This window comes from Talpa occidentalis, unplaced genomic scaffold (assembly GCF_014898055.3).
Source record: "Talpa occidentalis isolate TD23 unplaced genomic scaffold, MPIMG_talOcc4v2.1, whole genome shotgun sequence".
Lineage (NCBI taxonomy): Eukaryota > Metazoa > Chordata > Mammalia > Eulipotyphla > Talpidae > Talpa > Talpa occidentalis.
Genome location: NW_026555331.1, coordinates 86,347,800 through 86,361,320, shown reverse-complemented (window position 1 = coordinate 86,361,320; position 13,521 = coordinate 86,347,800). Strand labels below are relative to the sequence as shown.

Genomic DNA, 13,521 nt, shown 5'->3' with positions numbered 1-13,521 from the left:
TTGGGCCAAACCCATTTGGCTGGGCATTTACCCATAAGGGGGTGGGTAACTTGGGGTGCTTGATTTGGAAACTATATTCTTTGTCTTTCTCTTTTCTTCTCTTTATTGCACACTAATTGTATTAAAGTTCTTTTCCAGTGAAGGCCTTACACACTACAGTATGTTTTGTCTTGATGCAGCAGATGGCAGAACCTATTTAAAATGGTGAGGTTTGGGGGTTCTGGGGTGTCCCTCTCCCTGCCCTGTAACAGATTCACCTATATGTGGAATATACAGAAACCGAACAAAAAGTCAAGAAAAAGACAACTTGCAAGCTGACTGAAGATCTGAAGCATACAGCAGTGGAGGGAAGGGAGAGCGGTCAACACAGAAGAGGGATCACAGGTGCCATGGCGGTGGGAGAAACACAGGGACAACACCTGAAGGGAAAGATCAAATACTGTCCAAAAATTAACAATGATACAAGGAAATAAATATAAAGAAATTAAAGATACTAAAAAAAAAAAAAAAGCCTGTCTCAAAAAGCTTGTAATATGGTACAGTCTGAAAACACCAACTCCATTGTAAGGGAAGATGAAATAAGTCCCTGATAAAGGGTTCAAGCAAGGAGTGTGTAGAACTAGAGCATGAGGTGGATTCCTGATGAAGTCAGACCAGGAAATGTGGGTAGAATGCCAGCTGGGCAGCATTTCTGTGAAATCGAGGGAGTGAAAGTGTTGGGCGGGGGTGGGGTGAATGAGGTCCTGAATGTGCAGGTGAGGATCCAAACTCAGGCCAACCCATTCCACATTCCAGTTGCTTGTAACAAAATGACAGGGGGAGGCAGCAATGGCTTGGGCTTGGGGACTGACAAACAATCCAGCGGGGCTGTAACATACAGTGAAATGGGCTTGAGGGTGCCCAGTGGGAGATGAGTTGAACAGGTATGTATTGGGTGCTGTGCTCTGAAATCATAACTGACTCAGGTCCACTGTTTCTGTCTTGGGTCCTGCCTGTAGTTTAAATCCTGGTCCTTGGCTTTTCTTTTCTTTTTTTTTTTTTTTTTTTTTAAAGATTTATTTATTTATTTATACAAGCACTGGGTATAGTCAGAAGCGCAGGAGGGTGAGAGAATTCACCAGAGCAGGGAACAGAACAGGCAGACAGATGAAATACACTGCTGAGGGGAGCAGCGGGCACGACAGGAGAGGTCTGCTTCGCCATGTGGGACCCTCACCCGGTGGCTGGGGATAGAACCTGCACTGAAGAGGCTGCGGGCAGCTCGCAGCCCAGTGCTCAACCGCTGCACCACCAGGGGAGGCCATGGCTTTTCTTTTTCTAATGCAAGTGCCTGACTTAAGTTCTGATGCTGAGGCATCCACTTCAATCCCAAATAAACACTTCAGTCACAGGACTCAATAATGAATCAGGCCACCTCTCCCACTGAGGACTGTGTTTTACAGACCTTAGTTAATTTCAATGACCATTTATGGCCACTTTTTAATGCATTTTTTTCCCTTTACTTTCTCTCTCTTCCTGATCTTACATTCCTGCTTTTAGGTTTTAAATTCATCCGTAAAGAATGAGCTCTCAGAAATTCCCTTTTCAGTCCCAGGAGAAGCAGGACTCCAGGCCTGTATTCTCTCTCTACCAGTCAGCTACATGGTGGCCTAGGAGGGCTGTATAATTTGCAAGTCTTGTAAGTAATAAACCTCTGTTTTCTCATGTGTTCCTGGTGGTAATTGCTGCAGAGCATCTTGTAGTAGTGATGGAAGGTAACAGTAGGAAATTTGGAAAGGAGGCACCACAGGATCAGAAACCTGGCTCACACAAGGCCAAAAGATGGAGGTGGGGGTTAACTGATTAACACAGTCCTTACAATGAAGCACAGTGACCTGAGATAAGCAGCCTGGAGGTCTTAGTAACAAACTTTTGCCAGTTCCGGGTATGTAGCTTGGTTCCTAGTATGAATCTTGCTTCATGTTAGACCATGTACCGCCATGAGGCAGAATGGACCATGACTACTGACCCTTCACTCACTCCTTGTTAGGCAACTGTACAACTCACCTCTTGGTATGTAGCTGTTACAGGGCAACCCTGATATGAAATGGGTTGCCTGACTGTTGGTCCTCACTGTGTGCTTAAAGGGACTTATATAAGACTCAACTGCAGGCACACACAAAAAGGTTAATAAAGGGCTTTTTTATAAAAGAAGGGGAAATGAAGAAATGCATAACTCAGGGAGAAAGAGAGGGAGATAAATTGGTGAATACGTCCTACCATTTCTGCTGATCTGGAATCCCAATGACATGCTGAAAGCCAGCAAAAAGCCAAGAGGCAAGCCAAGATGCCCCCCAAAGCCCACATGTCTGGTTTCATACTAAACCAGGCTGCCTAACTCCACTCTTAGGTCCCAGAAACACCCTCTTCGGTGATGATGGGATTTGTAGTTCCCAGGAGTCTTGATGGCTTTGGTCTGGAGTGGGAGTGGAGTCCACAAAACCTTTGTGGAGTTTGCTCAGGACATCCTTTCCCCCTAACATAGCCACGTCATATCTGACCATGTACAGCTGCCAGTGCAAACCCACCCGGAACTTTGTAGAAACTGAAAATGTGTATAAGCCCTTGACTTCCTACAAACAGGGTTCAGCCTCTGGATGCGAATCCTCTGAGTCAGCAATGGTGCATTAAATCTGCTTCTTGTGAGCCCTGGTGTCCAAGTTTCCTTTGTGCCATATAACACAACCAGCTAGAGACAGAAAAAAATCCTTAGGTACCAACTGCTATAGCAAGTATCTGACTGCTATAAAAGTATCACCAGGAGCAGGCCAGAGGTGGGTTTATGGAGACTGAGCAACATTGTAGAGAATCACTGGTCCTTACAGAGCAACCTAGTCACACCCTAGCAGTCATTAACTTAACAAAAGTTAGCTCCACAAAGGAATGAGCCCCTCCCAAAGCAAAGAAGACTGTATCAGAGCAATTTCTGCACTGGCCAGGTGCAACAGCCCTTCTGCCAACCTGTGTGTGCCTATACAGGTGCTCCTTTTCACCAACATACCCCCCTTTGCAGGGCAGCAGCCTCCTGCCCACCTGCATCCATGCCACTGCTTTTCACTGACCTTTTCCTTTTGCAAAGCAGCAGAGGCCGCCCTTCCCCCGGAGGCCAGCCTGCAGCCATGCAATCCTGTCTCTTAGCAAACCTGTCCCTTTCGGGGCAGCCCTTTCTGTGTCTATGCAAGTGTGCTTTATTCTTCTCTCCCTTTTATAATAAGCCTGCCCTTTTGGATATAACTAATGCCTCTGCCTCGTGGAAAAACTCACTTGGGAAACTCACCAGTGCCACTGAAAGGGGAGCTCTGATGAAACTTTTTCCAGAGTTACTGCAAGGACCCCACTCTCTGAACATAGCACCTCCAAAACCAACTTCATAATCACAGTAAGAACTGCAGGGCAGGGCTGGCTGTAACCCTTGTTATCAATAGACCGAGACTGGCACAAAACACTCCCTCACTTCAGAAGAAAGTTATTTATTTTTAAAACATGTCAGAATCCTGGTAAAATTTAAGCAATTCCATGTTAAATCAGTCTACTCTATTCAAATGTGTTAAGCAAGCAAACAACTAGAATTAACACTTGCCTTATATATCACACCTTTGCTGTATATCAAAAAGAAAGTGAGAAATTAAGTACTCAAAATAGGAACCTTAGCATTTGTAATATATCTTTTGCATAAGATAAACATTCGTAAGGTAGAAACTCTATCCCCCTACAGAACTTTTAGTTTTCTGTTCCTCACACTATAAAGGAAAACAGAAGGTGGGGGTTTCTGGCATCTCCTTTGACATGACACATCTGTCTAGCCTCTGCTGTTGGCAGGATGGATCAGACTTTGAACATTAGGATTCACTAAGAGATCACTGAGGGCCTCCCTGGTGGTCTAGGGGTGGGGGCTCAGTGCTACTGAGGCATGGGGCAAGCAGAGAGCCCTTAGGGTCAGAACAGAATAGGAAAAGCCTCAGAGGAATAAGGAAGGCTCCAGAGATTAGGGCAGCAAATTTCAAAGGGGACTAATCAAACACCCCAAAACTAGGGGCAACAGGACATTCTTGGACAAGGAGGATAAAGAAAAAGGACTCTGAGATAAGGACTGGGTCACAGAGACTTAGTTCTGGGCACAGAGACTTTAGGACAAAGAAACTAGCGGAGGTTTAGAATAATTAGGGAAAGAAGGTGTCTATTCCCTGAAGCACAAGTCTACTTAGGCTTCCTTGCCCCTCCCTGGCCTAGTTCCACTGGCCTGGGAGTCCCACTTTATTTCTGTTCCTTTTTTCCCTAGTAAACTTTTTCTTCTCTCAACAAATGTGCCTTTTTCACTTGCTTGCTTGAGCATCAGCGAAGTTCCCTTTGTGACTTCATGAAGCACAACCCATGGTGGTCTAGTGGCTGGGACTCAGCGCTGCCACTGCAGCCTGGGATCCATTCCTGGCTGGAGACTAGGCCTGAAAACCTGACATTATGGTATCATTATCACCACTACTGTCTGAGTTCAATCCCCAGCCAGGGAGCTACCCACATGGCACAGCAGACCTCTCCTGTCTCGCATGCTATTCCCCTCAACAGTGTATTTCAGTAAATCTGCATGGTCTGCTCCCCACTCTGTCTCTGGTGAGTGCTCAGTCCCCGCACCTCTGGCCTAATCATCCCAGTTCTTCCATGCATAAAATAATTTTTTTAAGATTTATTTATTTATGCAATCAAGAACTGAGGTGCAGGCCAGAGGTGTGTGGGGATGGTGATGTGAGAGGACTCACCAAAGACAGAGTGGGGAGCAGAACAGGCAGATTGACTGAAATACACTGCTGAGGGGAGCAGCGGGCAAGTCAGGAGAGGTCTGCTGCGCCACGTGGGTAGCTCCCTGGCCTGGGGATTGAACTCATGCTGCAGTGGCTGCAAATAGCTTCATAGGTTGCGTCTTAACCCTTTGTGCCACCAGGGAGGCCCAACAATCTTTTAAATAAATAAATTTTAAAAAAGGATCACTGAAAGAAATGAACAAGAATGGGCCCTCAGCCACCAAATGCTGTGGCTAGATGGGAGTGAAGTTAGAGGCAAACATTGTTTGTTTGTTTTTAATGGTAGTTACAAGCTGTTGCATTTCTTTCAAGTAGGCCTGACACTATGGCATCCCCATTGTCTGACAGGAGCTGAGGGAATATTTGTTGAATGAATGAGCAAATGTTACAACTTGAATATTTACATGGGAAAGTAGACAGATTGTCATATTTATTTTTCCACTTTGCCACCCATACCTGCTGGCCTCAAGCAGAGCGTGGCCAGAGGGGAAAGGGATACAAGTTTCCCCAGGAAACACAATCAGAGATTCTTAAATTTGTAGAAAAAATAACACAGAGATTACCAAATGCTGGTCTTGTAACTGTGTGATTACCATATAAAGGGCAGGCTGCAGTTCCCCTGCCCGCCTAAGGAAGGATGAGGCTGAGCAACAGGGGAAGCTAGAAAAGGACTGGAAAAAAGGACTTGGGAAGAAAAGAGAAGGAAGGAGGCACATGCAACAGACATGTGAAGAAGCTGCACTTGCTTCTTGGCCTTAAATTGTACCAGTGACTTGGGGGACATGGAAGGAGACACTTGAAAGAGAAGGAGATGTGGGTAAGAGACCAGTGGGGAAACTGATTTTTATCTTGGTTTTGCTCTTTCCTTCCAGACTTTCCTGGCCTCTTTTTCCCCTATCCTATGGGTCCCCAGCAGAAGGTGCCTTAGACTTGTGGCATGCTTCAGGCCTTAGTGGCCCTGCTTTGGGCCAACCCTGTTTGGCTGGGCATTTACCCATGGGATGGGTAACTTTGGGTGTTTCTTGAGAAACAATTTTAACTATTCTGTTGCACATTAATTGTATTAAAGTTCTTTTCCATTGAAGGAATTAGGCACTAAGAGTATCTTTATATGGGGGATGGCAGGCTTGGGAGTCCAGGAGTGCCCCTCATTCTGCCCTGTAACTTCCCATTGATACAATAATTCCTTCACAGATAATCCTCTCTTGCTGGTGGCATGCAGTTCATTTTTTGAACCACTGGATTCAAATAAATGTGTTCCATTAAATCTACATGAACTATCTTTTATACTTGAAGTTTGGACCACAATAGATAGGTGTCCTTGATGGAGGACAAGAATAGAAAAATTGGAAAGGAGGCGCCACAAGACCAGAAACATGGCTCATTATGCTGGGAGCTGGAGATGAGGGTTGAAGTGATTAAAATAGCTGTTAAATCAGCTATAGGAACTAAAAATCCTTAGAAGTAAAGGCACAGACCCAAGCAAAGAGTCAGGTTGCAGTTAGTGTCACAGGGCACAAACCAGAGGTAAAGATATGGAGATTGAGGGGCATTGTAGAATCTCAGGTCCCTTTCAATTCTAATTATTCAAAATCAACAGCAAACAAACCACTTCACAAAGGAACAAGCCCCTCCCATAAAGAAGACTATCAGTGTAATCTCTGCACTGGCACGGGGCACAGTCTTTCTGCCCACCTGTAACTATGCAGGGGCTTCTTTTCGTCAAACTTTTCCCTCGGCAGGGCAGCAGCCTTCCGGCTGGCTGTGACTTGTGACCATGCCAGGGCTTCTCTTCACTGCCCTCCCTCAGCAGAGGCCGCTCTCCTCAAGGCAGGCCTCTCTCAGCAAACCTGTCTCTTTGGGGCAGCCCTTTCTGCCCGCTTGTGTCTATGCAAGTGTCCTTTATTCTCTCTTTTTTTTAATATTTATTTTTATACAAGAATTGGGGTACAGGCCAGAGGGGCAGGGGGTGAGAGGATTCACCAGCAACATAGCAGGGAACAGAACAGGCAGACGGACCAAAGTATATACTGCTGAAGGGAGCAGTGGACGAGACAGAAGAGGCCTGTCCCTCCATGTGGGTATCTCCCTGGCCGGCCAGGAATCGAACTTGAGCTACAGTGGCTGCAGATTGCCTCATAGGTTGCGTGCGTCTTAACCCCTGTGCCACTAGGGAGGCCCTTTTCTCTCCCTTTTATAATAAACCCGCCCTTTTGGCTATAAGTAAAGTCTTGGAGAAACTCACCTGGGAAATTCACCAGTGCCGCTAAAAGGGGAGCTGTGGTGAACTTTCCCTGTAGTGAACTCAAGGATCCCACTCTCTGAACCCAGCAACTCCAAAAACACTTCATCCTCATAACTATTTGACAAAGATTGAGCCTTCGTGCTCACCCCTTCACCTTCTGACAGGCCACAAGTTTTCTAGAGCATCACCTAAAGTTCATCCACTTTGTATTCAAGGAATGTGGGGGAAAAGGAAAACCCAACAAAAGACAGAAGAGAGAGGGTGTGCATCTGCCAAGATGAGTACGATAGGACCTTTACTTTCTGGAAGCACATAACAGAATGCCTCCCTGATTTAGCACAATGGATTCGAGCCACATTAGACCTTAAAGGGAATTTGGAGTGCTGGGTGCTAAAGAGGAGCTAGGCAATGTGTTCTCCGCAGACATCAATTCCAAGATTAGAATCAAGGCCAACATGATGTGGTGGAGTCTCCAGATACTCCTGCCTCACAAGGCAGGGAAAGTGCTGAGTGGTCATCTTGTCCTTACAATGTACTTATCTGGGCCAGGCTCTACTGGGCACAGACTACTACTCAACATGATCTTTACTGAGAAAAGCAAGGCTTCCAGAATCCAAGGAATTACCAAACCCACTTCCTTTTGGGCGCAGACACCCAGCAGGTGACACATTTCAGGAAGTCAATGTTTGTACTACACACATCAAAATGATCCAAGGGGAAAGACTTAATCCTGTAAGAAATGGACTATTAAGTGGGATTTATTCTTTCAAACCTTATACATTAGTAAGAGGATACTATCATTATCCGTCCTTTTTTATACAAAGAAAATGATATACAGGGAGAAAAAGTAATTAGTCAAGGTCACATAGCTAGTGGTGATACTGGGATTTGAACCCTAGCTCCAAAGGTCATGCTTTCATATTACCTCTTTGTGTGTGTGTGTGTCTGTGTGTGTGTGTGTGTGTGTGTGTGTGAGAAAGTCTTCCTTAATTCAGTAAAATGTTAACCATTTGCAACACTTAAACATGATATCTTCATGAAAAATTTGATTTCTATCCTTATAGACATACATAAATCTAGCATATTCGTTTTAACTGATATTCAAAATTCCACCGGATAGTTATTTTTCCCAGGTTATTTTTCAAATGCTTCAAAACGTTGCTATTTAACAAGATTCTACTAGGCTAAATGAACGTTTTCTTAATAGACAATATCACATACTTTTCATTTTTGTTGAGGTAACATTGGTTTGTTATAGGGCAACCCCAATGTGAAATGGGTTGCCCAACTGTGTGTGGGTCCTCACCTGTGCTTAGAGACTTAAAATGAAACTCAACTGCAGGCATGTATAAAAAGGTTAATAAAGGATTTATTTACAAAAAGGGGAAATGAAACAAATAACTCAGAGAGAAAGAGGGATAAATTGGTGAATGTGTTCTACTGTAACAGGTTGGTCCCCAGGAAAGGGGGAGGTTCCAGGTTCCCTGCCCCACCCAAAAGGAGGGTGGAGCTGAGCAGAACGAGAAGAACCTGTAGAGGAGACTGAGGAAGGAAGGAAGCAGGATGGAGAGGCAGGAGGAGACCTGGAGGAGGCACATGGAGCTGAGAGACACGTGAAGAAACCACACTTGCCTTTTGTTCGTGGACTGGGTGACACAGATGTGGGTGAGAGACTCGTGGGGAGGTGACCAAGGCAGTTTTTGTCTTGATTTTGATTTTGCTCTTTTCCCTCCAGACTTGTCTGGTGGTTTCTGATGCTTTTCTGTGGGTGTCCACTGGAAGATACTTTAGACTTGTGACAGGCTTTCAGGCCTTTCTCTGGGCCAGTCCTGCCTGGGTGGACTTTTACCCACAAGGGGACGGGTAACTTTGGGTGCTTGATTTAGAAACTATATTCTTTGCCTTTCCTGTATTGTTTCCTAATTGTATTAAAGTTGCTTCCCGTTAAAGTCTCATATGTTTTGCATTGATGTGGCGGATGGCAGAACCTATTTCGCGCAGGCAGGTTTGCGGGGTCTGGGCTAACCCTCTCCCTGCCCTGTAACACTACCAGTTCTGCTGATCTGGAACCCCAACAGCATGCAGAAAGCTGGCAGAAAACCAAAGACCCCCACGGTCCACATGTCTGGCTGCTTATTCAGTCCTCCTTTCGGTGGTGATGACATTATGGGATTTATAGTCCATGGTATCTTGGCTCTCTTTGGTCTGGGGTGAGGGTGGGGTTCATAAAATCTGTGTTTGTGGACTTTGTTCAGGACATCCATAGGGAAAGGTAAAAAAGTACCAGATTTTCTTCCCTCCCGCCATTAGGACTGATGATGGATCCTTGTGGTCTGAAATGCATGCCTGATGGCGGGCACCTGGAGTAGGGTGTGGGCATGCGTAAGTGGGTGCACGTGGACTAAGACTGGGCTTATAAGGGTGGCATCACAGAGACACCAGTAGGAGTAAAGAAGCAGAGAATGAGAGTGAAAGAGAAGCAGAGACCACCAGAGAACGCTGGAGAGCCAGAAAGAGTGAAGACTTGCCTCCCAGCCCCCTGGCAACCCTGCCTGCTGTGTACCCAGTAAAATCCCAATAAAAGCCTGCAAAAGCCACTGAGAGCTCCAGGACTCCTTTACTCCATCTGCTTGAGTCATAGAAAACCTGCACTGTGCCCATTTCTGCCACTACAACATCCTCCCCCTGCAACAGGTTTGTAACACCTCTCAATCACTGTCATAATTTGTCCCAGGATCAAATCAGGCCTAAGAATGCAAGTGTAAGATGAAGAGAAACATAAACACAATGGTTTTGACTGATTAATACGAGGTCTCGTTACCCTGCAAATTCAACAAAATGATAATTTACTTATTAATCATTTTCCTTCTCTGAACCCCCATTGTACTTTATCTGTACTAGGTATCGCATTTTGTGATATGGTAACATAACCATCTGTACTGAAAATTAAACTTTGACTTTTCCCTGGTTAGATACCAGTCTTTCAGATGTGTATCTTGTTCATCTTCACATACCTACAAAGCACTCAGCTTTTCTCAGAGTTGGCACTCCACGAGAACTAAAGTGTTCTTGGTTAGAATCAAAAAACTACTTGAAGGAACATCATTTTTACTCCTGCACATGTTTCTTGTATTCAGAATTAGTAAAATCTAGATTTTTAAAAATTTATCGTTATTGAGGTATCATACTTTTGGAATACTGTATATGATTAGGGGAACAGGTTTAGACCTCTTCAGATCCCACCATAACGACCCCTGGATTTTTAAACCCACTCATTCCAGGATCCTGGGATTATTACTCATAATGCTAAAATAGTGCATTTTATATTATAAATAGTCATCTTTCAGGAGCTACTGAAGGTGGATATTGACACAACACTTGGTGTAACCCAGGTTGCTCCCAGGGGACACCTCTGAGACTGGACAGCAATAGGAACAGGCAGAAATGAATTTCAAGATCAGAATCCAGGCCAGAGTGATCTCTAAGGGCTCAGGTGAGCCCCTCCCTTCCACAGTCATTTGGGTTCATCACAAAACTGCTGTTCCCCTTCCTAGGACATAGCTAATAACACCTTCATGGCCAGGAGGGCCAGGTGATTTGCATTGGCCCAGTGAGACAGAGGGCTAGAGGCAGTATACATCGAGAAACTTCTCTCAACATGGGTCTCTGAGTATATATGGTGAACAGAGGCCCTGGCTGGCCTCTACTAGACATAGAACATGAGCAGAAAAATCTTATGTTTCTCCTCTGAGATCTAATGGTTGCTTATTACTGCATCATAATTCAGTCTAAGCTGATCCATACAATCCTGTGGCTCAAATCCACTCCAGTGAGCCAGCATTCTGGTTACTCTTCACTTTTCTTGATTTATTGTTGGCTACTGTAAGTACCCACCCTAAGCTCTGAGGTGCCCACTGAGGAGGGTGAGACAAAGCTTCTCTCCTTGACCAAACTCTAGTCAGCCTCCTCTGAGCTCTGTCTTCGGGCATGTCCTCAAGAGGCAAATTTTAGCATGAGTCCTGCTCAGTTGATTTAGCCAAAATTCCCCACACTCAGATCACAGGTATCTAATCAATATCCGATAGGGTTCCTCACCCCCATTACCCCCAGGTGATATCTGATGGTCCTGGCCTGCCTTCAGCAACAATCCTCTCAGGTCAATTCAGCCTGAATCCCCACACCCCTCCCCTGATGTTTCCTCTTGGTAATTTTCCAGTCATGACCCCCACCTGCTCCTTGGCTATAAGTTTCCACTTTCCTAACTATATTTAGTACTGCACATACTCTCTCCCCGCTGCTGAACCCCACTGTAGGAATCTCTATACCCATCATGATAGGTGTGCCCCTGAATAAAGACGGCTTTACTGTTTCTTTAACTGATGAATAACTTATTCTTTATCAGGTTTAAATATTCAGAACATACAAGGCGTGATTCTTAACCAGAGTTACCAAAACAGCCCTAATTAAAACAAATTTCATTCCGTATTTCCCCAGTTTAGAAAACAATTGTTAAAAACGACAACAGACCCCAAATGCTCAGCCTGATATCACCAAACTGAGACTTATTCTTTCAATTTTCCCAGAAATCGGATCCTAAACCAATCGACCGGGAGTCACCTGATTAGCACTAGTCATGGAATCTGCCCCCACCGACCCCAGACATCCCCTAAAGGAAAGCAACTCGTAATATCCAACCTGCCTTCCTCGTCTCTCTTCCTTCTGTGACAATTGACTCTTTCACTGTGCACAGCTTCTCAGAGCTCCTTTCTCTCTGCCAGGTTGGACGCTATTGACTCAAATTATTTCGCACAAAAGCATTCAACATTTTCATTATGCCTCTGTTTATCTTTAAACCATTCTGGCGTCAGAAGAGAACTCCAAAGGATACCCCCGACAGGCCCCAGCAGGACCGAGCAACCAGGTAAGTACCTGTTGAGCTCCTTGAACTGGCTGCTTCTCACCGTCTCTGAAGGTGGGGGGATCCTCTCTCAGGTCCTAGTTCTGCTTTCAGACTGTATTTGAGCATATTTTTGTCTGGACCGGGCCTGGACCTGGTCAGAGCAGCACTGGTTCTGGGATCAGACTACGTGGAGGGGTTGACTGGGTCCTATTTAAGCTGGGGCAAGTGAGGCCTCAGGTGAATGAAATTTTGTTTTCAGGCTGACCGAGCTGGTTAGCCTTACCAGAGATAATCTTGAATTACAATAGCCACAGTGCAGAACTTTCAACTTGGATAAGTTTACCCATTTACAAAGTGCCTAAGAGAAAAAAGGGTCTCAGGAGTTTGTTTGTTTTTAATTTAAATTTTATTTTTATATTCCCCATACAATTACAACCCCCTTATTTTGACCCCAATCTCTCCTTTCTCCATCCCCCACCTCCCATAGAGTGTCTCTGGTTCATAGTTGCTTGTTGATTTTATGATAACTCCTTTGCATTGTTAAATGTAAGTTGTAAAGTAAATATTTTTTGCCTTTTTCAAAAATTAGAGTTAGCATTCACTCTAACATTAAATATGGTAATTATAGGTTTTAATGAGTTATCTTTATCAAGATGAGGATGGTGCTTTCCATTCCTACCTTGCTGAGGATATTACTGGAAATGGATGTTGGATGTTGTTCAGTAATTTTTTTGCAATAACATGATTCTATATATAATAAAAATGTGATTATACATGCATATCATATAATGTGATAATATAACAGTATTATCAATAAATGATTCATTTTCTTTCATAAAAAAAAAAAGAAAAAAGGGTCTCAGCCAAGCACTCACCAGAAAGAGTAGAGGGAAAATTATTATTGCTCCTCCACAATTTCTGGTGTTCTCCTGAGACACCCCATTCTTCCCAGAGCCTGCAGATGGCATCCTGGGGAAACTGGCAGAAGCCAGTAAAGGTAAGAATTCTTACCAAAGCCAGTTCTCCCAAATCTCTACTTCTAGTGCTCAGTTGAGAAAGGAGGCCAAAATTTTACCTGGTCCTTTCCTTTCAAATTCATGTTGGCATGCAAAAAACTAAAAACTTTAATATGCCTTATCTTTTAACACTCTGTCCATGTGAAATTTCCAATACCCTGACTGACCCATCTTTACACGTGGAGGAACTGTCCCTGGGCAGAATGTACCAGGGAAAGGAAACATTTAAAGCCAGTATCTCCCACCGTACAATTGTTTCTTAACCCAACTTTCCCATCTACTTTAAGCTAAAATCCACAACTTGTTGACCTTGAATTTATAGTAACTCATATTTATTTTTAAGAAACAGCAGCACTCTAGGGAAATGCACACAGTTCCCCTCTTTAAAGTCTATGCCATGAGACTGGATTTCATTCTTGCTTGATATGCCAATTATTTCTCTGCAGCATTTGAAAAATATTAGAAAGCTTAAAAGAGGAAGCAAGAAAATCTGCATTCAAAACCCCAAACCTGGCCTTTACAATG

At 44.3% G+C, this 13,521-nt stretch overlaps 1 protein-coding gene across 3 annotated transcripts in view; it reads right to left on the bottom strand.

The window, feature by feature from the left end:
- Positions 1 to 13,521, bottom strand: part of DYNC1I1 (dynein cytoplasmic 1 intermediate chain 1) — a 344,233-nt gene that overhangs the window by 300,292 nt on the left and 30,420 nt on the right. The window contains exon 1 of one of the 3 annotated variants that reach the window (XM_054692370.1): positions 12,010 to 12,262. The exons of the other annotated variants lie outside the window; for them this stretch is intronic. The gene's annotated coding sequence lies outside the window, so the exon portion shown is untranslated. Of the gene's footprint in view, positions 1 to 12,009; positions 12,263 to 13,521 lie in introns of those variants that run through there. 3 annotated transcript variants of the gene reach the window in all.